The sequence below is a fragment of the Nicotiana tomentosiformis genome, chromosome 10 (genome assembly GCF_000390325.3).
Source record: "Nicotiana tomentosiformis chromosome 10, ASM39032v3, whole genome shotgun sequence".
Taxonomy (NCBI): Eukaryota; Viridiplantae; Streptophyta; class Magnoliopsida; order Solanales; family Solanaceae; genus Nicotiana; species Nicotiana tomentosiformis.
The window spans coordinates 11,776,772-11,804,101 of NC_090821.1; positions in this window are offsets into that span (position 1 = coordinate 11,776,772).

The following is a 27,330-nucleotide window of genomic DNA, read 5'->3' on the forward strand; positions in this document are numbered from 1 at the left end:
CCTAGAAAAGCTTGGCTGATATTGTTTTCTCCCATCAAACGATTAAAAAAATAGAAAACTTTTTTAAAAAGATAAAACTGAGCACATGTATTTTTTCTCTTTTTTTTTTATATCATTTTCTACTAAATATTTTATGTTCATCTCTTGTATGATCTCCCAAAAAGACAAAGCAAACGACTAGAAGGGCACATGGTGTATTTATTTGTTAATCTTATGGTCAAAGAAATTGCACTTACCTTGTCGAATCATGAATAGCACTCATCTCTCTATATTAACTCATCTTATTATTTCATATTTTTAAAAGCACAAAGCAATCAGATTTTTCCTTCATTCCCCTTGACCAAAATTTTTATTTCACTCTTCGTATGACAGTATCAACGTGAAACAAGTGGGGGAAGGCGTGGGAAAAGAAAGATGGTAAATGAAATTACGAGATTTTTTTATTACGAAAAGCCCCAAACTGGAGGTAAAGTGTGAGAAAACTACAGGAATAGCCACAAATAGATAATATTTATCAACAACTAGCCATTAACTCATGGTACTAAAAATAGCCATAAAAAGTTGTCAATTATATAAACATTCAAAATCCTAGGCATAAAAAGATTTTTTAATGGGCTATGATTAAAATTTGTTGAAAACACATGTATAAGGCAGTAACAAAATTTGTGAGAGATTAAAGGTGTCTTGACTGGTTTGGAGTCAAAAATTACTATTAATGATGTACAACATTCAAAAAAATGAGGCACAAAAAGTTTGGCTGAAATTCGTAAAAAACACATAGATGAGGCAGTACACAAATTTGAGAAAGTTTGGAGGTGATTTGGACTGGTTTTCAGTCAAAGTTCATAGTTAAAAATTGAGTTTATAAATTTTTCTGCGATATATGTATCTTATATGTATCTCACACACATGTATTCATGGATATACAGAGGATGCATGTTTAATACATATGGGATACACAAATAATACACAAGAGATACACGGTAAGATACATATATCATATTCTTTTATGTTCATCTTGTACTTCAAATTTGACTCAAATTTTAATTCAAACCACCTCAAGTCTCTACCAAATCGTTCTAAAATTGAGATTCAAACTCCTTAAGATGTAGTCAATCTACTCCAATCACTCATTCGAAATAAATTCCAGTTTCAGAAACCTAAATTTTTGAATTCAATCTTAAACCAACTTCAATGGTTGTCCATGGTGTTTTCAGTTTAATCATTGACTCAACCAAACAAACACGTTTAATAGTGATTTTAAATCAAACCAGGGGCAAAATAATAATCAAACAGCACGTGCTCCCAAAATATATCAGACTAATGCAACCAAAATGAAAGCAACGAAGCAAGCCAACTTTTAAATTTAGAAAATATGCAGATTAATTATGTTCCCGATAGCATAAGTCAAAACTGCAAAACTAATCTGATTTTACATGAAAAAAAGTTAGATTATGTCTTCAAGAAATATGTCCAATAGAGATCAAGAATTATCAACCATGATTAAGCATCGAACACTCACTTTCAAACCAAAGAAGTTGTGGTCGTATGCGCTTTTACAAGAATCGAAGCAAAAGCAAAGAAGGAGATTAGCCACTTTATAAAAATAGGATTTAGGGCTAAATTTGATATAATTTGGCTAATATTGATTGTATTTTATGACTTAGCTAATTGTGGTAGCGTTTTTGCTATGGATAGTTTTCTCATAAAGTGCTCCATAACAAAGATATTCTATACCCATCGCTTGAATCCGAATATTCACTAATTGGAAAACAAGAAAGGAAAAGGTGGACCATGAGAAACAGACTCACCTATTTTTATGGGTAACATTAAATTATAAGTTTAAATAAATTATGGAGTTTATTCTGCTATGTTAGAGAAGTTTTACAATAGTTCTTTATGATATTGTTTTTGCCAAGAAACTAGCTTGTGCAAAGGAGAGACGAGAGGAATAGTTGAAGAAAATTTGGAAAACAAAAAGCTAAAGACGCGTTTAATTAACTTGTAACGAACTGACCGGTCACTTTGTATATTTGCGTCCCATTTCCACTTTTGATGCTTCACACATATATATTCGTGATTTTATGACTTGCGGGGTTGGTTAGTTTCGTTCCGGGAAGGTTTTGGGTTGATTTGGACTTTTTGGTTTTTGGTTTAGAAGCTTAAGTTGATTTATGTTGACCAAAGTTTGACTTTTGTGAAAATAACTCCGGAATAGTATTTTGATGGCTCAGATAGGTTCGTATTGTGATTTATGACTTGGTCGTATGCCCGGAATCAAATTCCAAGGTCCCTAGATTAATTTGACTTGTTTTGCCAAAAGTTGGCAATTTGGGGTTTAGAAGTTTTTTCAAGTTTGACTGTAGGTCGACTTTTTGGTATCGGGTTCGAAATATAGTTTTGGGACTTAGAATAGGTCTGTTTTGCTATTTGGAACTTGTCTGCAAAATTTGATTTGATAGGATTCGGACGCTTGGTTGCAATTCTAGAGGTTCTTGAACTTTTCTTTGGAATTCATGTGTTGTGATGTCCGATTCGGAATTCTATATGTTATTTTTGTATTTTGATCACGCGGGCAAGTTAGTATGATGTTTTTAGATTTATGTGAATATTTGGTTTGGAGCCCCGAGTACTCTAATAAGTTTCGGACGTGTTTCAGAAAGGTTTGGATCAAAAATAGGTTGCTGGTGTTGCAGTTATTGCAATTGCGAGCACCAACATCGCAATTGCGAACATGAAAGGGGGGACCCATGTATTGCAATTGTGATACATGATTCGCATTTGTGAAGTCTAGGCTTGGGTGGGTTAGTTTTCATTTGCGAAAATTTGGTCGCATCTGCAAGGAGGACAGACTTTGCATTTGCGAGGTTTGTGTCGCAATTGCGACATCTCCTGGGCTTGACAGGTGCTGCATTTGCGAGGTTTCCTTCGCAATTGCGAACCCAGTGTCGCATTTGCGACTGAACAAAAGGTTGGAAAATCGGGATTTCATCTTATTTTCTCTCAGTTTAGAACCCTAGACTCGGTAAGAGACGATTTGAAGAGGGGAGTTTTATCTGCAATCATTGGGTAATTTGTTTTAATCATTTTCCAACTATATTTCATGATTATATATGAGATTTAATATCAAATTTATGAGAATCAAAGAGAAATTTTAGGAATTTTTGTCTAAGTTTTAAAAAATAAAAATTTGAGTTTTGAGAATCATTGGGTAATTTGAGAATATAAAAATTTATCTAAGTATGTGTGTGTGTGTGTGTGTGTATATATATATATATATATATATATATATATATATATATATATATATATATATATATATATATATATATCTTGGGATTATGGATAGTCGGAATCTACTCTTGGACTGGGGTTTTGACCGAGCGGGCCCAGGATTGACTTTTGTTGACTTTTGTGGAATTGTGTTAAGATCGTAGATTTATCTATCGTAATTGTTTTTCCTTGCTTTGTTTGATGATATTAAGCCATTTTTGGTTATATTTGAGCCGCGTGGAGGTAAGTTTTAAGGGAAAAACTATTTTTAAGGGTTGATTTGGCCTAGTCGGGGTAAGTATCTTGCATAACTTTATGGGGGAAGGGGGGAGGAGACTACCCCTTAGGATTTTAGTTGATTATGTTAATTAAATTATATTGAAGATATGTACACGAGGTGACGAGTGTGTACATGGGCTTATATGTGGATTTTGACCGGTTTAGACTTTTAGACTACTCCATGCATTTAATTGAAATAGTCATAATGTGTTATATCTTCCATTGTTAAATTTACTCTCACATGCTCTATTTGACGTTGTTAGCACATGTTCTATTTTTTATTGCTATATTTGCTCTTATATGCTTGAAGTTTTTACTTCTCTTATTGTTACCACTTTTATTGTTGAATTACTCTTACTTGAAGTTGTCATTTCGTTGGAATATCTTCTTGTTGGATTATTCATGTTGAAGTTGTGAAAGCTATTATCTTATTGAGGTTGAAGTTGTTGATTCTTGAGATAGCTTTCCTTGTTGAGTATTTCTCATTCATTTTGTTATTATTGAGATTCTAGTACACATTATAGTTGAGCCATGAGCTATATGTTATGGTAGAATTGGTATTGTTGATTTTGGCAAGTGTTGTGGCATATGGACACGTGTGGTGCGAGTTGATTATTGTGTTCTGATATTGATACGCTTACGGTGGTATAAGAATTGGAGTTAATACGTATGCGGTGAGATAAGGTAGAATTTATACCCGTATTGCTAGTAAGGGAATTAATTGAAGCCACGCGGTGAGATAAGGGGGCTAACATGCGTGTAGCTATTTCGGAAAAATGTTATCAAAATAATTGCAAAGCTCACACAGTGATATAAGGAAGATTGTGATTTTGATTTGTGAAATTAGGTTATGAGGCGTGGTACCTCAGTTGTGATTCTTGTTGTACATTCTATGTTAAAAAGGCTTGTTGGTTGAACAGTTTTTGTTGTTTCTTTATTGTCTTACTTGTATTGTATTTGATTACATGTTATTCTCATCATGTGTTCACTTCTTGTTGCCTTATCGTCTTAAATTTCGTTGTTAGCTTACATTATTGCACTACTTATTTGTTATTTATTTCCTCTCTTTCTATTATTAGAATAAATTATACTTTGTTCAGTTTTCTTATTCTAGTAGGTATCTTGACCTGGCCTCGCCACTACTCTACTGAGGTTAGACTTGATACTTACTAGGTACCATTGTTGTGTAATCATGATATGCTTCTATATATTTTTGTGCAGATCCAGGTACATCTACTCGTGCCAGACGCCAGTGATCTTACAGTTATTTCCAGAGACTTTAAGGTATACCTGTTCGACGCTCGCAGGCCTCAAAGTCATCTTCTGTCATTTTCTTTACTATTGTTTTTCCTATTATCAGACAGAGTTGTATTAGAGATTTTAGTACATTCTATAGAGCTTATGACTTAGTTCCACGGTCTTGGGGGTTTTGTTACTAATGTTCCATTTTAGATTTATTATACGCTTTATCGGTTTATTTTATTATCTTAATCTGTTATTTCTGTTAAGCTATCAATGAATGTGGCTTACCTAGTCTTAGAGACTATGTGCCATCATAATATCCTAAGGTGGAAAATTAGGATCGTGACAAGATGGTATCAGAGCTCTAGGTTCATAGATGTTACGAGTCATAAGCAAGTTTAGTAGAGTCTTGCGGATCGGTATAGAGATGTTTGTACTTATCTTCGAGAGGCTACATAACTATTAGGAAATAACACTTCTTTGATTCCTTATCGTGCGAATTTGTTGATTTCGGAATCTGAGTCTTTGTCTTTCTATTCTCTCACAAATCTTGAGTACACACACTGCTAGATCCGATGATCAGACACTCATGCCCCCTACTAGAGCCACGCGAAACCGGGGCAGAGGCTGAGCACCTGCTCGAGCAGTGACTAAGGAACCACCAGTAGCTCTGGTTGGGGGACAGGCACCCGAGACGCCTACTACTGCCCTTGGACTTCAGGAGACCCTAGCACAATTTTTGAGCATGTTTGACACTCTAGCTTACGCAGGATTAATTCCCCTTGCACCAGCTACATCTCAGGCTGGTGGAGGAGTTCAGACTCCCTCGGCCCGTACTCCAGAGTAGTGGGTCCATATTGATCAGGTTTCGGGAGTCATGCCAGCACAGATCATTGTTACGGTTCAGCCTGAGGTCAGTCAAGAAGCATCTGAGGAAGAGTAGAGGAGACTTGAGAGGTTCAAGAAGAATGATTCTCCTACTTTTAGTGGCACAGATGTCGAGGATACGTAGGGTTTTCTAGAGAAGTACCACCGTATTCTCCGCACCATGGGTATTATAGAGGTGAGCGGAGTTCCCTTCACTACATTTCAGCTCTCAGGAGCAGCGTATCGGTGTGGCAGGCTTACGAGGAGGGTAGGCTAGCTGATGCAGCCCCACTCACTTGGGCTCAATTTTTAGAGATGTTTTTGAGAGAGTTTGTTCCCCAGAACCTTCGGGATGCATGGCGCACAAAGTTTGAGCAGCTGTTTAGGGGACTATGTCAATGTCAAATTATGCTATTAGATTCAGTGAGTTGTCCCGACATGCACTTGCCTTGGTTTCTACCATCAGAGAACGAGACCGTAGATTCATCGGGGGGCTCAGTTATGGTCTTAGATTCAGCATGGCTCGAGAATTAGAGACAGATACTTCATTTTAGTCGGTGTTAGAGATTGCGTAGAGGCTGGAGGGTATGCGGGGCCGAGAGAGAGAAGACAGGGAGGCCAAAAGGACTCGAGATTCTAGAGAATATTATGTTGCCCGCGCCCCAGTTGCAGCCTGTCATGGCAGAGGTTATGTGAGCCGACCAGTTCATTTAGTAATTCTAGCTGATATCTGTGCGCCGTCTATTCCAAGGTCTCAGGTTGCCCATTTTGCTCAGCCATTGTCCAGTGCACCTCTTGCACGAGGTGCCTTCAGCAGTCAGACTAGTCGTCCAGGCCAGAGTCAGTTTCAGTAGCCACGCCCATTGAGACCTTACTTTGAGTATGGTAATACCAGACATATAGTGAGGGACTGCCCCAGACTCAGGAGGGGTGCACCTCCACAGACTACACAGGCTCCACGGATTCCACATGGTCCACAGGCCATGGTTGTTGCTCCAATTGCTACTCCACCTGCACGCCAGCTAGGGGTGGAGTTCAAGCGGGTAGAGGTCGCCATAGATGGGGAGGTTAGGCTCATTTCTATGCTTTTCTGGTAGGACGGAAGCGGTTGCATCGGATGTTGTCATCACATGTATGGTTTCGGTCTGTCATAGGGATGCATTAGTCTTATGTGATCCGGGATCCACTTATTCATATGTGTCATCTTACTTTGCTCTGTATTTCGATATATCTCATGATTCTTTGAGTGCTCCTATATATGTGTCCATGCCTGTGGAAGATTCTATTATTGTGGACCGTGTTTATCGGTCGTGTTTAGTTGTTATTGGTAGTTATGAGACCAAAGTTGATCTATTGCTACTCAATATGGTAGACTTTGATGTGATCTTGGGCATGGACTGGTTGTTACCCTATCAAGTTATTTTGGACTGTCATGCTAAGACCGTGACCTTGGCTATGCCAAGTTTGCCATGGTTAGAGTGGAGGGATAAATTGGATTACATTCCTAGTATGGAAGTGTCCTTTCTTAAGGCACAACGAATGGTTGAGAAGGGGTGTTAAGCGTATCTAGCCTTTGTGAGGGATGTTAGTGTTGATACTCCTACCATTGATTCAGTTTCGGTAGTGAGAAATTTCCCATATGTGTTCCCAGCAGACCTACCGGGCATGCCACCCGATAGGGAAATCGATTTTGGTATTGAGCTGGTGCCGGACGCTCAGCCCATTTCTATTCCTCCATATCGTTTGGCATCCGATCAAGTGTTTCACCGTAGGGTGCTCCAGTTTTGTTTATGAAGAAGAAAGATGGCTCTATGAGGCTGTGTATTGATTATAGGAAGTTGAACAAGGTTACAGGGAAGAACATGTACCCACTACCATGCATTGATGACTTATTTGACCATCTTCACGGTGCTAGAGTGTTTTTAAAGATTGATTTGAGATCAGGGTATCATCAGCTGAAGATTCTGGATTCGGATATCCCAAAGACTGCTTTCAAGACTTGGTATGGTCACTACGAGTTTCTAGTGATGTCATTTGGGCTAACCAACACCCTAGCAGCATTTATGTACCTGATGATTAGTGTATTCCAGCTATATCTCTTTTCTTTCATTAACGTATTCATTGATGACATCTTGGTGTACTTTCACAGCCTGGAGGTTCATGAGAAACATTTGAGGATCGTGCTTCAGGCCTTGAGAGAGAAGAAGTTATATGCAAAATTCTCAAAGTGTGAGTTCTGGCTTGATTCTGTGGCATTTTTGGGCCACGTGGTGTCTAATGAGGGGATCAAGGTGGATCCAAAGAAGATTAAAGTAGTTCAGAGTTGGCCCAGACCGTCTTCAGCTACTCAGATCCGGAGTTTCCTTGGCTTGGCCGGGTATTATCGACGTTTTGTAGAGGGTTTCTCGTCCATTGCTTCACCTTTGACTAAATTGACCCAGAAGGGAGCTCCGTTCAGATGGTATGAGGTGTGTGAGGAGAGCTTTCAAAAGTTCAAGACTGCTTTGACTACAACCCTAGTGTTGGTATTGCCTACAGGTTCGGGGTCTTGCACAATATATTATGATACATCATGTATTGGTCTTGGCGCGGTATTGATGCAAGATGGTAGGGTGATTGCCTACGCTTCTCGGCAATTAAAGGTTGATGAGAAGAATTACCATTTGCATGACTTAGAGTTGGCGGCCATTGTTCATGCATAGAAGATTTGGAGGCATTATCTGTACGGTGTTCCATGTGAGGTCGATACCGACCATCAAAGTCTCCAATATCTATTCAAACAGAAAGACCTTAATTTGCGGCAACAAAGGTGGTTAGAGTTGCTGAAAGACTATGATATCACCACACTATATCATCCGGGGAAGTCCAATGTGGTGGACGATGCTTTAAGTAGGAAGACGAAGAGTATGGGCAGTATTGCGTATTTACCGGTAGCAAAGAGGCCACTAGCCATGGATGTTCAGGCCTTGGCCAATCATTTTGTGAGATTGGACGTTTTGGAACCTAGCCGGGTTCTTGCTTGTGTGATTTTTCGGTCTTCTTTGTATGAGTGCATCAGAGCGCATCAGTATGACGACCCCCATTTGCTTGTCCTTAAGGACACGGTACAACACGGTGATACCGAGGAGGTTTCTATTAGAAATGATGGTGTGTTGCGGTTGCAGGGCTGGATATGTGCCCAATATGGATGGGTTGCGTGAGTTGATCCTTGAGGAGGCCCAAGTTCGCGGTACTCAATTCATCCTGGTGCCGCTAGGATGTATCAGGATTTAAGGCAATACTATTGGTGGGGAAGAATGAAGAAAGATATAGTGGAGTATGTGGCTCGGTGCTTGAACTGTCAGTAGGTGAAGTACAAGCATTAGAGGCTGGGCAGTTTGCTTTAGAGACTTGAGATTCCGGAGTGGAAGTGGGAGCGTATTACCATGGATTTCGTTGTTGGGCTCCCACGGACCTTGAAGAAATTTGACGCAGTGTGGGTTATTGTGGATAGGCTGACCAAGTCGGCATATTTCATTCCGGTGGTGACTACCTATTCTTCAGAGTAGCTGGCTTATATCTATATAGGTGAGATTGTTCGTCTCCATGGCATGCCAGTGTCCATTAACTCCGATCGAGGCACGCAGTTCACATCGCATTTTTGGAGAGCCATGCAGTGTGAGTTAGGCACGCGAGTTGAGTTGAGTATAGCATTTCACCCCCAGACGGACGGGTAGTCCGAGTGCACCATTCAGATCTCGGAGGATATGCTACGTGCCTGTGTTATGGATTTTCAGGGGTTCATGGGATCAATTTCTATCTCGTGTAGAGTTCGCCTACTATAACAGTTACCAATCAAGTATTCAGATGGCTCCTTATGAGTCCCTATATGGGAGATGGTGACATTCTCTAGTTGGTTAGTTTGAGCTAGGATAGGCTAGCTTGTTGGGCACTGATTTGGTTCGGGATGCCTTGGAGAAAGTCAAATTGATTCAAGATCGGCTTCGTACAGCACAATCTAGGCAGAAGAGTTATGTTGATCGGAGGTCTCGTGGTGTAGAATTTATGGTAGGAGAGAGGATTTTGCTCCAGATTTCACCCATGAAGGGTGTGATGATGTTCGGGAAGAAGGGAAAGTTGAGCCCTAGGTATATTGCTCCTTTTTAGATCCTTGAGAGAGTGGATGAGGTGGCCTACAAACTTGCATTTCCACCCGCTTATCGGCAGTTCACCCGGTATTCCATATTTCCATGCTCCGAAAGTATTATGGTGATCATCCCACGTATTTGACTTCAGCTCAGTCCAATTGGACAAAGATTTGACTTATGTTGAGGAATTGGTGGCTATCTTTGACAGACATGTCCGAAAGTTGAGGTCAAAGAGCATTGCTTTGGTGAAGGTCCAATAGAGGGGTCATCCAATCGAGGAGGCGACCTGGGAGACCAAGCACGACATGTGGATTCATTATCCTCACCTTTTCGTCACTTTAGGTATGTCTCTATGCACATTCGAGGACGAACATTTGTTTTAATAAGGGGAGACTATAACGACCCGATCGATCATTTTGTGTACTTGCACTATGTTTCCCCTTTTAATTTTTCACACATATGTATTCTTGGTTTTATGACTCATGTGGTTGGTTAGTTTCGTTCTGGGAAGGTTTTGGGTTGATTATGTTGACCAAACTTTGACTTTTGTGAAAAAGACCCGAGAACGGTATTTTGATGGCTCCGATAGGTTCGTATCATGATGTGGAACATGGGCGTATGCCCGGAATCGAATTTGGAGGTCCCTGGGTTTATTTAACTTGTTCTGCCGAAAGTTGGCAATTTGGGGTTTAGAAGTTTTTCCAAGTTTGACTGTAGGTTGACTTTTTGGCTATCAGGTTCGGAATTTGGTTTGGGACTTGGAATAGATCCGTTTTTCTATTTGGAACTTGTCTGCAAAATTTGGTGTAATTTGGAGTTGATTTGATAGGATTCGGACGCTCGGTTGCAATTCTAAAGGTTCTTGAACTTTTCTTTGAAATTCATGTGTTTTGATATCCGATTCATAGTTCTAGATATTAGTTTTGTGTTTTGATCATGAGAGCGAGTTCTTATGATGTTTTAGACTTGTGTGGATGTTTGGTTTGGAGCTCCGAGGGCTCGGGTGAGTTTCAGATGTGTTTCGAAAAGATTTGGACTCAAATATAGGTTGTTGGTGTGCTAGTGCTGCAGTTATCATAATTGCGAGGGGGTGGGGGGTGGGGGCTTAGGTATCGCAATTGGGATACATGGTTCGCAATTGTGAAGTCTAGGCTTAGGTAGGTTAGTTCGCATTTGCAATAATTTGGTCCCATTTGCGAGGAGGACATACTTCGCATTTGCGAGGTCTATGTCGTAATTGCCACATCTGCTGCGCTTGACAGGTGTCAGAATTGTGACATCTACAACTGAACAAAAGGATGGAAAGTCGGGATTTTATCTCATTTTCTCTCATTTTAGAACCCTAGACTCGGTTAGAAGCGATTTGGAGAGGGGATTTTCATCTACAATCATTGGGTATGTAGTTTTAATCAATTTCTAACTATATTTCATGATTATATATGTGATTTAACATCAAATTGTTAGAATCAAAGAGAAATTTTAGGGTTCTTTTGTCTAAGTTTTGAAAAATGAAAATATGGGTTTTGAGAGTCGAATTGGACTCGGATTTGAAAATAAAACACATATATATAGACTCGTGGGGTTATGAGTTGTCAGAATCTATCCTTGGACTCAGGTTTTGACTGGGCGGGCCCGGGGTTGATTTTTATTGACTTTGGGGAATTATGTAAAGATCGTAGCTTTATCTATCATAATTATTTTTCCTTGTATTGTTAGATGATATTAAGTCATATTTTGTTAGAGTTGAGTCGTGTGGAGGCAAGTTCTAAGGGAAAAGCTATTTTTGAGGGTTGATTTAGCCTAGTCGAGGTAAGTATCTTGCCTAACTTTGTGGGGGAGAGAATTATCCCTTAGAATTTGGGTTGATTGTGTTAATAAAATTATGTGAAATATGTGTACACGAGGTGGCGAGTGTGTACACGGGCCTATATGTGTTATTTTGACTTGTTTAGACTTTTAGACTTCTCCATTCATTTAATTAAAATAGTCATCACATGTTATATCTTCCATTGTTAAATTGACTCTCACATGCTCTATTTGACGTTATTTGCACATGTTCAATCTTTATTGTTATATTTGCTCTTATATGCTTTAGTTGAAGTTGTTACCTCTGTTATTGTCTTGTTACCTCTTTTATTGTTGAATTACTCTTACTTGAAGTTGTCATTTCGTAGGAATATTTTCTTGTTGGGTTATTGATGTTGAAGTTGTGAAAGCTATTATCACATTGAGGTTAAAATTGTTGATTGTTGAGATATCTTTTCTTGTTGAGTATTTCTCATTCATTTTGATATTATTGAGATTCTCGAGCACATTGTGGCTGAGCCATGAGCTATATGTTGTGGTAATATTGGTATTGTTGATTTTGGCAAGTGTTGTGGCACATGGGCACGTGTGGTGCGAGTTGATTATTGTGTTGTGATATTGATATGCATGCAATGGTATAAGGATAGGGGTTGATACACATGCAGTGAGATAAGATGGTCGTGTGTTTCTAGTAAAGGAATTACTTGAAGCCGCGCGGTGAGACAAGAGGGGCTAAAACATGTGTAGCTATTTCGGAAAAATAATTTCAAAATAAATTCAAGGCTCATGTAGTGAGATAAGAAAGATTGTGATTTTTATTTGTGATATCAGGTTATGAGGCTTGGTACCTCGATTGTAATTCTTACTGTATATTTATGTTAAATCTTGTTGGTTGAACAGTTTTTGTTATTTTTTCATTGTCTTACTTGTATTTGTCCATATTTGATTACTTGTTGTTTTCATCATGCGTTCACTTCTTGTTGCCTTACCGTCTTAAATTTCGCCGTTAGCTTACATTATTGTACTGCTTATTTGTAATTTATTTTCTCGTTGTCCATTATTAGACTATACTATACTTTGTTTAGTTTTTTTATCCTAGTAGGTGTCTTGACCTGGCCTCATCACTACTCTACTCAGGTTAGACTTGATACTTACTTGGTACTATTATAGTGTACTCATGCTATGATTCTGCACATTTTTGTGCAGATCGAGGTGTATCTGCTCGTGACGGACGCCAGTGATCGTACAGTTATTTCCGGTGACTTCAAGGTATACCTGCTCGACGCTCGCAGTCCTCGGAGTCACCTTCTATTATTTCCTTTACTACTTTCTATCCTATTATTAGACCGAGTTGTATTGGAGATTTTATTATATTTTGTAGAGATTATGACTCAGTTCCACCGATTTTGGAAATTTTGTTACCGATGTTCCGTTTTGGAGTTATTATGAGCTTTATCGGTTTATTTTATTATCTTAGTTTGTTATTTTTGTTAAGCTATCAATGAATGATAGGCTTACCTAGTTTTAGAGACTAGGTGCCATCACGACATCCTAAGGTGGAAAATTGAGGTCGTCACATAACTACAACATAATAACAATATACCCAGTGTATTATCACATTATGGGTCTGGGAAGTGTAAAGTATACGCAGACCTTAACCCTGCCTTTTCTAAATAGAGAGACTATTTTCAAAAGACCTCCTGCTTAAGAAAAATAATTCTCAGTGAATTTGAACAAGAAAATAGTAATAAAGAGGTCATGTTGAAAATACTAAAGACGTGAAGATTAATAACATCGAAATAACAACAACAAAATTGAAGTAAAGGGAACAACAGAAAACAATAGAAATAGAAGAATAAGAAAAACACAAAAATGATAATGCTAATATGAAACAAGTGTGTCTCGTGGACACTCGGATCTGACTTGGCACAATGTATATATTGTCTTCACATTTGAGCGCTGAGTATTATTCCAACCCTTTTTTAGCTGAAAAAGTAAAGCAAAACTCTATTTTTACTCTTATAATCTACCTCTATTTCATTCCTAACTCTTCCATCCTTTTTCATTTTTATTCTTGTCTCTTGACAAGCACCATGACAAACTCTTTCTACAAATAACCTACCCGTAAATTTGGCAACCTCATCGGAAGCATTTCGATCACCGATGACCCCTCACATTTTATTTCATTTATTTTTTGTTTTCTCTAAATTCTTCTTCTTAAACTTGTGTTGTTATATATATTTTTTTGCCCAGAAATCACTGCAGGCCAAAAAGGATCTTAGCCTCTTGCGTTTATCCCATTTTTTAAAACTTAAAATAATGCAAAAATAGAGACATTTATTCTATGAAATTAAACTAATAAATCAATTTATTTTTTCATATAATTTGCAATTTCAATCATAAGAAAGATATTGAAGGAATAATTGGATAGAAAAGATGGTGGAGATTGAGATGGAGAAGGTAGAATCGATTAATTAATAGTCAATAATGGTGGATTGAGGGTGAAAATGTCTAAGGAAGAAGTGGGTTAGACTAGAAGTGTTTGAGGAAGAAAGGGAAACAAAATGGAGGAGGAGCTGCCAGGGGTAGGGGAGGGAAGAAGAAAGGGAGGAAAAGAGGTGAAGGGGACGAAGAAATGAAAATAACGGAAAGGGAAGTAGTGGTTGGTGGTGGTTCAACGGAAGAAAAAGTTGGGTTTTGGTGGCAAAAGGAAAAAGAAAAAATTGGTATTTGGAACAACAAATAATAACAAACTCAGTATAATCCCGTAAAGTGGGGTCTATAAATGGTAAAGTATATACAGACCTTACCCCCTACCTTGTGAAAGTAGAGATACTGTTTGCGATATACCCCCACCTCAAAGTACAAGTGAAAAAAAACCAGACATAACAAATAATAACAACAACAAGATAAGGTGATAAGGTGAAAGGTAAAAGAATAATCGAAACGAAAGAACCGACATATAGTAAAAGAAATCTATGGATACGAAGGTACAAAAGTATGAGACTGATACTAATGCTATCGACATGCAAAGGAGATAATTCCGCCTATCTACTAACCTTCTACCCTAGTTCCCAACCTCTACACCCTCCTATCAAGGATCATGTCTTCAATAAGCTGATGTTACGTCATGTCATGCCTAATTGGATTTAATTTTTCTTAATTCTTATTTTCTTTTACACATGATTAATTTTTTTATTTGATTATTTTAACATATCAGTGTGCTTGTGTTTTACGCATGAGGCCTGCCAGACACAGGGGTTTAGGAGACACACTTTTGCAGGAAAATAAGTGTCTAAATGGTCTTTGGGTAAGTTTAAGTGACCAACTGACAATTGAAGCCAAGTTTGAGTATCTATTTATGTATTTTTCTATTGTTGTTGTCACGACCCAAAATTCGTCTAGTCGTGATGGCACCTAACCCAACCCGCTAGATAAGCCAAGTAATATTCAACACAACTCAAATGAGAATAATGAGAGGAAATGAATAAAATAACTGAATTTCTATACAAACTCTCAAGGATTGGTAATACAAGTCAAAAGCTTCTAAGACTTAGGATTTACAAAGCTAGTACGAACTAAATACATCATTTGTTCGAAACATACATAAATAGATTTACAAATCTAAAGCTACCAAAGACAAGTGGCAGTTGTAACCGGAACGCATGTACATCTTCAATACCATCTCCTGCCATACACATCAATATCAGCTCCAAGATCTACATGCAAGGTGCAAAAGTGTAGTATGAGTACAATCGACCCCATATACTCAATAAGTAACAAACCCGACCTCGGGTGGAAAGCAGCGACGAGCTTTAAAGAAGGTCAATGTCCAACAACAATAGAGAATAACAACTCGTAGTAATATAATGGAAACAATAAAGCTAAATAACTCCTGAGATATATGCTCAGCTCGTTCACAGTTACGAGAAAGTAGGCATGCTTTTCAAGTATAACAGTCAAGTCCAAATCTTACCACTGAAAAATAATTAAATATGAGTTTATCAAAAGAACTGTATGCACTAATTCAAAACACCAGCTAAGAATTTCCATTTACAATATAGCAAGAGGAAAGTACATCTCTATGCCTATATGTCAAGTCATCAATTATCATATACCGCCTAGCATGAGGAATATACATCTATGTGTCTATATGTCAAATATACATGTCAAATCATCAAATATCATATTACCGTCTAGCGTGAGGAAAATGCATCTCTATGCCTACATGTCAAATATATATGCTAATAAATAATCTCACGATGATATCATCAAGTACACTCACTCACATCACACTCAAGATGTCTGGCTCAAATGCCCTCACTCCATCATACACACACAATTACTCAGATTGTACAGGTGTCTGGATCAAAAGCCCCTCACCAAAGCACGTGTATATATCACTGTGTCTGCGCTAACTACTGGTTTATCAGACTCTGGATGGGCGGATCCTGCCCAAGCAATAATAATAAATCCAATAGGGCCTACTGCGGCGTACAGCCCGATCCAAATTATAATAAAGATAATATAGCCTGCTGCGGCGTGCAGCCCGATCCAAATAATAATAAATCCAATAAGGCCTACTACGGTGTGCAGCCCGATCCACATAACACTTTCTCAGATGGCTCTAAGGCCTACCTCACTCATCAACCTCTCAAATCTCAAATGCTCACAATCTCATATCACTCAGCCCAAATAGTACCACATATGAAAAAATAACAACAATGTGTGATGTAACAATGAATAATGAACAGAGACTGGGATATGATATGCAAATAAAGAATCATGACTGAGTGTATAACTTACAGTTAAGTCAGATAGCTCAAGACATCATAAATAGCCTCATTAGGTATTAACCAATTAATCACATAGCCTAAACATGATTTCCAATATGAATCACAACTCAGATAATCAAACAAGTAGGGAAAATATGAATATAACAATGTTATATAGCAAAACAAGTTCGGTAATAGCCATGAAGTCAACTCGGATCATGATTACTTCGGTGCACGTGCACACGCCCGTCACTTAGCATGTGCGTCACCCTAATGCATCTCATATAACATAGTTCCCAGGGTTAAATACCTTCAAAACTAAATTTAGATATGTTACTTACCTCAAACAAGCCAAATCAGATACCTAGCAAGCCAAGAAATACTCTAAAAACGCCATCCCGCGCTAACCAACCTCCAGACGGCTTGAAACTAGCCAAAAGCAACTCAAAAATATCAAATAATGCCAAAGAAAACAAACCCAAACGATAAAGGTTGAATTTAATAAAATAGTCAAAGTTAAACCAAAAGTCAACCCAGGCCCGCACCTAGAAACCCAACAAAACTCATAAATTCTGATAACCCATTCAATTACAAGTCCATACATACCAATTTTACTCAAATTCGACTCATAATCGATGTTCAAAACCCAATTTATCATTTTAGGAAAGTTTAGAAACCCCCCCCCCCCCCCCCCCCCAAAAAAAAATTTTATCTTCTAAAATCATCAATCAAATGCCAAAATCGAAGATAGAATCATGAAATATTATCAAATCCGACTCGAAAGTACTTACCCCAATCAATGTGGTGAAACTCCTCTCCGAAATTGCCCAAATCCGAGCTCCCCAACTCAAAATGCGATAAAATAACTCAAAGGTCTGACACACAGTGCTTATATGCACTGCCTAGTGGTACCCTATGCGATCGTGGTAGTACCTTCGCGATCGCGAAGCAAAAATATGCTCAGCTTCAAAAATCTCATAGCGAACACGATCTACATCCGGTGAATGCGAAGGCCATCAGGGCCCCAACCATCGTGAATGCGACTACATAATCACGAACGCGATTCACAACTCGCGCCTACCACATTCCTCTTTGTGAACACGTGAACAAGACCGCGAACACGTTGTCCAAATCTCTCTAGCCCTAATTACTTATTCTCTCACGTGACATCTTCAACACGTACATGATGACTCATCAGCCAAAATACTCATCGCGATCTCATTTGTGATCTCACGATCGTGAAGCTCAATTGGAGCACCAGTAAACTAGCAACTCAAACTCATCCGAAATGATCCGAAATCATCCTGAAACTCATCTGAGCCCCTCAGGACCCGATATGAACATTCCAACAAGTCCCAAAACATAACACGAACCTACTCGAGTCCTCAAACCATACATAACAACATCAAAACCATGAATCGCACCTCAAATCAAACTTAATGAACTTTTGGACTTTCAACTTCCAAAACTCGTGCCCAACCATAACAAATCAACTCGTAATAACCTTAAATTTTGCACACAAGTTCCAAATGATATAACAAACCTATTCCATTTTTCAGAAAAAGAATCTGAACCCAATATTATCAAAGTCAACTCCCGGTCAAACTTAGGAACATTCCAAACCTTCAAATTGCCAACCTTTGCCAAATAGCGCCACAACCTTCTAGAAACATCCAAATATAAATTCGGGGATATGCCCAAGCCTAGAACCACCATCCGGACCTAACGGAACCATAAAATCTCTGATCCGAGGTCAAATACACTAAAGTCAAACGTGGTCAACTCTTCCAACTTAAAGCTTCCTAGTTGAGAATCATTTTTCCAAATCAATCTCGAATCACCCGAAAACCAAAACCGACAATACACACCAGTCATAATACATCATACGAAGCTACTCATGACCTTAAACCACTGGACTGAGTGCAAATGCTCAAAATGACCGGTCGGGTCATTACATTCTCCCCCCTTAAGCATATGTTCGTCCTCGAACGTGCCAAGAGTCATTCCAAATCCATCAAATCACAGCATAACCTCCCCGTACACATACCTGTGGGTGATCCCACGTCACCCAATCCATATAAGCCTGACAACACAACCTAACTGAAGATCCTTTATTCAACTTTAGCCTATAAATCTTGGAATCAAATCTTCAACATCTGGAATCCATTACAAGACCCGATTCTCACATCTATACACTATATAAGTCTGAACAAGCCGAATCAATCCATAACTATAACCCAAAAATGTAATCACATGATATACCACATAACTAAGATACTCATAACAATAACTTCCGACCACTATAGCTGCTCAATAACAAACCCGGTACCGGTAACAAACCTCATATCAATTAAAACCTTATTCTGGACTTTCGTACACCGCCAATGATGAAAGAAACATGCAGATACTCATAACCACTCATCGGATCAACAAGTAGTGGAGCTCTCTCTCTCCCTATAAGAACCATAGCCAAATCATAAGCTGACTAGTGACATTATTCTTCCAAATATAGTTTAATCAAGTCTGATAGCACTCATTATAGGTCCAATAATCTCATCTCATCCGGTGCAAGTTGCTCGACCAACATGCCACACCAGCACCACCTCGAGCCACATACCGTGCAATACGTGCACCCAACAAGCAACAACTCAAATGTACCCAATAAGGAGAAAGAGAGTCAAATGAGAGAACCATTTCGCAAGCTCAACAGATACCACCACAAGCACAATGCTATGAACCCATCACACAAAGGAGAAACAAAAGACACAAAATTAACACAAAGGATCATATCCCAACATAACTACGCTGCAGTGCGTGACCCAATCCCAACACCGGTCCATATGAAATACCTCGAGTCATAATGCTCAAAATCAACAACCACATGCAAATCAACCACAACACACGAAGTGCATGACCATAACCATGGAGAAACGGATAGCACAATATACCACAAACAGGAAAGGTCATAACCAAGGCGCAATTAACCTTTCAACACTCCAAGTATCATCTCGCTCGAATTTTGCCACAAGGCCCAAACAAAAACGCATCATGTGTGCAAATAAACAATATATCACAACCCATCGTAGCATAGAAGAGTAACACATAGAACATATCAGAACACGAACAAGCACAACTCTAACCGAATGGCACATCCCTAAACAATAGTAGTGTTGAGTCAACATCTAGAATACACGTCCTCATTAGGCCTACCAATGGGCCCCTTGATCAACTCCGGTCATCCATAAATAGATAAATAACCCTCCAAAAGTCCACAATAACCTAACCATAACACCTATTATTAGTTGTCTAACTTTGGTCATACCTTCACAGTCCGTAACTAAGGAACAATCTGCCTCTCAGAACCCTCCTAGTCTCCAAATACCTAAAATACAATCACCATATCCAATCCAAACTCCACCTCTCAAACGACTAACGCATCTATCATACTCAATATCTCGCGAGAAATACTTCTATAATTCTTCTGTGCCATATAGAAAAATCATATCATCAGCAGTCGATCAACTAGGAGAGTACCGTAATACCAATGAAGCATCCGTAAGTCAAAATACAATGTGTCTCTCGAAATGTGCACTCTTCTCTGGTGATACCAGATAGTGCCAGCATTCTTCTAAACATCATAAACCGTCCATACTATCTAGAACTCATGACTTTCCCTTCAAAACTGAACTACAACATGCACATGCAAATCTCAATCTCTTACGATATACCTCATCTATCATGCCATCATATGAAAACACGAGAATCTCATTATCAACTCTGAGTCACAAGCAGGATACATACTCAATCATCCATAAACCTACCACTGGTCCTCGTATCCAAGAGAAAAATTACAACATCCAATATACTCATCATCCATGACGAAAACATCCGCCCCGAATCGTGGTCGACACCGTCGAGAACTTTTTGAAACCCATTTTCACATAATCAAGCCATCAGAACTGAATTCCTCTAATTCAAGCAAGTCACGTAGGACGCCAAACTCAAGAGTATTACCAAAAAATACCGGTAAAGCCTACCACATCAAAAGAACCAAAAGAACCGATCGTTTCTATTATTGTGCTTATCCAAACCACTACCAAATCGACCTATTTCTTCAAACTCCTCTCAACTTGCCTTCAAGTTAACACTTCTCCTTACCAGTACACTACGATCCTTAACCCAAATCTCACTACAAGAGATCATAGTACGAAATCACGTCGTCTCAAGATCCATAAGTCACTATACTCCCTCTTAGACACCCAAGCATACCGCAACCGAGATACCCACTCTGAAGAGACCTTCTGCAAATCTGAAGTTGTTTCTTTAACCTCTCTGATATTGAAATGTAGAATCCATAGTGATATAAAAATATTGTGAGTCCCAATACCATCCAAAGCAAATCTCAGATCTTAGCCTTTATAAATCCAGAAATTCCTCAAATGCCACATAGGAATCTTGAACGCATTAGAACCTTCACGAAAGTCATCCACTCTACTCTAATCTTAATTGCACCAATCAAACGAGCCAAACAACTTGTGCTCCTTTAGCACACCAACACCCAAAGAAGTAACCCATATCTCTAATCAACCAAGCGAGTCCCTTTTCTTAGCACGTTACATCTACCACGATTACTAACCTGAATCATTCCAAGATTTCCAATATGCCCAAAAGGTATAATACATCATGCATCCAGAAATTTCCTTACTCAATTCACCCTCAAAGCCAACCTCTTCAATCCATATCTGATCCACAAATATGCCTCAGACTAAAACTAACGTAACATATGACCATGCAATTTGATCGTCGATAGCAGACTCTCCCACTTGGCTCAAAGCCATAGAACATAACATCTGATAACCCACAATACCTTTACTCTATAACTGCCATAATCTCGGACTGTAATTCGGCCAAATCCTTCATGAACTCATGTAGCACTAATCATAACATACCTCAAATTATCTACTAAACTCAGATTCCTTCTTGTGATAGTCAAGCCAACTTCCTTAAGAGATCCAAACTCAAATTGCAAAACATGTAACCCATCGGTAGAAAGAAACTCTCCATAGAAGCATCATAAGAATCACGCAACCTCAGAACATCCCACAGGAGATAACCCACATGCTTAGCCTTAAACTAGCATTCCTTCATGCCCTTTCATGGACACAACTATTATGCAATCACTAAATCTTCCCGAGTCTGAACTCGTCAACAAGACATAAGAATCTATTTCATCCCACAAATGAACAACATGAAAGACCCCTCAACACACTCATAACTTCAGACTGTACAACACATCAAGACAGAAATCAAGAACCCATAACCCTTTTCACATCCGAAGCAAACTCTTCTCGTCCCATCCAAATAATCTAAGCATAGTCCTTAGTCATATAATACTCATCATATAGCTTTCCAACCATACACTGACCCATCATCCCACTCCTAGGGATGACACCAGACATATAAGTCCAAATATATATACTCACACAACTGAAACTACCGAGCCAAATCTACAGTCTGAACCTAGTCTCAAGTCCTCCAGACTGGCCCATCACCAAAACACAGAAAACATATCTCGAACCTCATGCATGACAACACAAGCCGTCGATGCACAGTTGATACTGAGCGCTATACATAACACATGAGTGAGTGGAAGGATTTCAAAGAGATACATTTCAAGTTGAACCAATGTCGCACGATAAGGAAAGAAAGATGGGAAGTTTATCCTAGATGCCCTGTAGCCTCTCGAATATAGGTATGGACGTCATCATACCAATCCGCAAGGCTCTACTAGACACTTGCTCATGACTCGTAGAGCTTATGAACATAGAGTTTTGATACCTACTTGTCACGACCCAAAATTAGTCTAGTCGTGATGGCACCTAACCCAACCCGCTAGGTAAGACAAGTAACATTCAACACAACTCAAATGAAAATAATGAGAGTAAATGAGTAAAATAACTGAATTTCTATACAAACTCCCAAGGATTGGTAGTACAATTCATGAGCTTCTAAGACATAGAATTTACAAAGCTGGTACGAAATAAATACATCATCTGTTTAAAACATGCATAAACAGATTTGCAAATCTAAAGCTACCAAGGACAAGTGGCAGTTGTAACCGGAATGCAGGTATATCTTCAATTCCATCTCCCGCCATACATAGCAATTCAGCTCCAAGATCTGCACGCAAGGTGCAGAAGTATAGTATGAGTACATCCGACCCCATATACTCAATAAATAACAAACCTAACCTCGGGTTAAAAGCAGTGACGAGCTTGGAAGAAGGTCAGTGTCCAACATCAGTAACCAATAACAACTCGTAGTAATATAATGGAAACATAAAGGTAATTAACTCAAGAGATATATGCTCAGCTCGTTCACAGTTACGATAAAGTAGGCATGCTTTTCAAGTATAACAATCAAGTCCAAATCTTACCACTGAAAATTAATTAAACATGAGTTTATCAAAAGAACTGTATGCACCAATTTACAACATAAGCTAAGAATTTCCGGCTACATATAGCATGAGGAAAGTACATCTCTATGCCTACATGTCAATATACATGTCAAGTCATCAATTATCATATACCGCCTAGCATGAGAAATATACATTTATGTGCCTATATATCAAATATACATGTCAAATCATCAAATATCATATTACCATCTAGCATGAGAAAAATGTATCTATATGCCTACATGTCAAATATACATGCTAAGTAAATAATCTCATAGTGATATCATTAAGTACACTCACTCACAGCACACTCAAGATGTCTGGCTCAAATGCCCCCACTATATCACACACACACACAATCACTCAGCACTGTACGGGTGCATTTCTCAAAAGCCCCTCACCAAAGCATGCGTATATATCAATGTACATGCGCTCCCTGATGGTATGTCAGACTCCGGAGGGGCGGATCCTGCCCAAGTGCTAATAATAAAGCCAATAAGGCTTGTTGCAGCATGCAACCTGATCTAAATAATAAAGCCAATATGACTTGTTGCGGCGTGAAGCCCGATCCAATTAATAATAAAGCCAATAAGGTCTGATGTGGCGTGCAGCCCGATCCACATAACACTCTCTCACATGGCTCTAAGTCCCACCTCACTCATCAACCTCTCAAGTCTCAAGGGCTCACAATCACGTATCACTCAGCCCAAATAGTGCCACATACGGAAAAATAACGTGTGATGTAACAATGAATAATGAACAGAGGCTGGGATATAATATGCAAATAAAGAATCATGACTGAGTATATAACTTACAGTTAAGTCGGATAGCTCAAAACATCATAAATAGCTGCATTAAGTCTCAACCAATTAACCACAATGTCTAAACATGATTTTCAACATGAATCACAACTCAGATAATCAAACAAGTAGGGAAAACACGGATATAACAAGGTGAGATAGCAAAACAGGTTCGGTAATAGCCAAGAAATCAACTCGGATCATGATTACTCTGGTGCACGCCCACACGCCCGTCACCTAACATGTGCGTCACCCCAATACATCTCATATAACATAGTTCCCCCAGTTAAGTACCCTTAAAATCAAGTTTAGATATGTTACTTACCTCGAACAAGCCAAATCAGATACTGAGCAAGCCAAGTAATACTCTAGAAACACCATCCCGGGCAAATGAACCTCTAGACGGCTTGAAACTAGCCAAAAGTAACTCAAAAATATCAAAATGCCAAAGGAAACAAACCCAAAAGATAAAGGTCGAATCTTTAATCAAATACTCAAAGTCAACAAAAAAGGTCAACTAGGGCCCGCACCTCAGAATCCGACAAAACTCACAAATTCCGACAACCCATTCAATTATGAGTTCAACCATACCAATCTTACTCAAATCCGATTGCGAGTCAATGTTCCAAACCAAAATTTTCACTTTAGGAAAGTTTAGACAACCCCCTCCCCTATTTCTCATCTAAAATCATCAATCAAATGCCACAATCGAAGATAGAATCATATAATATAATCAAATCCGAGTAGAAAGTACTTAACCCACATCCATGTGGTAAAGATCCTCTCCAAAATCGCCCAAATCCGAGCTCTCCAACTCAAAATGTGATAAGATAACTCAAAGGTCTGAAATAGAGTACTTATATGCACTGCCCGAGTGGTACCCTATGTGATCACGAAAAACATATCTGCCCAATTTCAAAACTCTCATCACGAACGTGATCTACATCCGGCGAACGCGAAGGCCATTAGTCCCCCAACAATCGCGAACGCGACTTCATAATCGGGAACGCGATTCACAACTAGCGCCTGCCACATTCCTCTTCGCGAATGTGTGAACAAGACCGCGAACGTGTTGCCCGAATCTCTCCAGTCCCAATTACTTATTCACAAATGCGACGTCGTCAACACGGCGCGATGAATACCCAACTTACCTGCCAAAATACTCATCGCGATCGCGTCTGTGATCTCGTGATCGCGAAGCTCAGTTGGAGCACGAGAAAACCAGCAACTCAAACCCATCCAAAATGATCAGAAGTCACCCTGAAACTCACCCGAGCCCCTCGGGGCCCGGTCCGAACATGCCAATAAGTCCCAAAACATAACACATACCTACTCGTGGCTTCAAGTCACACATAACAATATCAATACCACGAATTGCACCTCAGATCAAATTTAATGAACTTTTGAACTTTCAACTTCCAAAACTCGTGTTGAACCATATCAAATCAACTCGTAATAACCTCAAATTTTGCACACAAGTTCCAAATGACATAACAAATCTATTTAAATTCCTGGAACAACAATACGAACCAGATATCATCAAAGTCGACTCCCTGTCAAACTTAGGAACATTCCTGACCTTCAAATTGCCAACTTTTTCTAAATAGTGTCGCAACCTTCTAGAAACATTCAAATGCAAATCGAGCCATATGCCCAAGCCCAGAATCACCATCCGGACCTAACAAAACTATCAAAGCTCCGATCTGAGGTCAAATACACAAAAGCCAAACTTTGTCAACTCTTCCAACTTAAAGCTTCCTAGTTGAGAATCATTCTTCTGAATCAATCCTGAATCACTCGAAAATCAAAACCGACGTTACACACCAGTCATAATACATCATACGAAACTACTCGTGACCTCAAACCACTGAACTGATTGCAAATACTCAAAATGACTGGTCGAGTCGTTACAGTAGTATTATCTATATTATATATTATTATAAAAGCACGCATGTTAAAATACTAAATATTATACGACAAAAATATCCCTAAAATATTTATTTAACTTTTACGTCCTTTAAAAGATAAAATACTTCTTCAAAAGATAATTCGCTCTTGGATAAAATTGAATTTACAACTTTGCTTAGTACGAATCATGGACTTCTAATCCTAATTAAGTTGGAAATTTTACATGTTATAGCTAAATATTGTACCCTATTTATTATAAATATTATTATTTATAGTCGTCTTTTATATTTTATAGCAAAATACACATTTAAAGTGTATTCTACCGTTAAGGTGTGAAATATGCGAGTTATCTTTCTCTCTATCTTCCTCCTCCATGATTTCAAATAATTTTTCTCTCTCTCTCTCTCAAATGCCTGAACAAGCTCGCCAATTTCTCTACACGAATACAACCACGATTTTGTTGTTAATAAGTGCTCCCTCACAAATAGGTAAAGCTTTTGGGTTGGTATTTCTTACGTCACTGTCATTCTTCTATTTCTCATTACAAGTTATTCAATTTCAGTCATTGTTAGGGTTTTGTGAAGAAAGTTCAATTTTTGACTTTAATGACTGACTTAAGCACTCTGAAGAGGGTTACACGAGATATACCCACTATTACCCTCAATTTTGATGGGCCATTTTTTGATTTGCACATTACTCAAGAGGAAGTTGTATTTGTAGGCTCTGTTTCTACCATGGAAGCCAAGATGCGAAATAAACTACGCAATGACCCCATGAAACAAGTTGAAGGTGCGAAATCTACTAAAAGAGCGATAGTTGTTGATGTTTCTAAAGTTTCGGCACATAACACAAATGTGGAAACGAGAAAAAAAAATTAGCAATGTTGCTTCCGGGAGCAAGGGAAAATATGTCGCTAAAGGCGATAATTCGAAAACACTGAAGGAGAAGGTGATGTATATTTTTTTTATCCCACTGTATTTATTTATACAGTCACACGAATACATGAAATACAGCATAGTAGAAATGTAATTGTAGCTACGGCCAGTAAATATAAATATTGTAGCCACTTAACTATAGTGGTTTCTAAATATTCCTCAATTAAGTTTTTATGTTTACCGTTATTTGAGTTATTATGTGTCGTGCTTATTGATGAATTCCTAAACTCATACACTTACATCTACAACCTTTAGCCAACGATTGATTATTTCAAAAATTCACAAGGGTATGATACAATAGATACTAACAAAGAGTTTTATTAGGTGAGGGATAAGTTACTGAAATAGAATTCTCATTGGAAGAAAATACACATCAAAATTCGTCGTTAAAATAATAGCCTACTGCTACTTTCTCTCCTTAAATTACATCATACATTGGTTAGTTAAATTGGCCACTAACCTCATGTCACGACCCAAAATCCCAACCTATCGTAACGGCACCTAACACATTAATAGGCAAGCCGATAATCACATAAAAACTACACATTTGAATTAAAAACAAAATTCAATAAACTCAACAGTGGAAAATCTCATGGATAACTGATAAAACGACTGTCAACTACAACAATCCCAAAATTCTGGTGTCACCGAGTACATGAGCTACTAATGCCAACATAGTCTAAAACTCTAGTACAACTATCTGCAAAAAATAGAACAGTATTAAATAAAAATGAAAGGAAGGAGAGTCAAAGTCTATGGGTATCATAGCAGCTACCTCGAAGTCTCTGAATAGGTACTAGCGCCACTCTAGCAATCACCGTGTCCAGATGTACCTGGATCTGCACACAAAGTGCAGAGTAT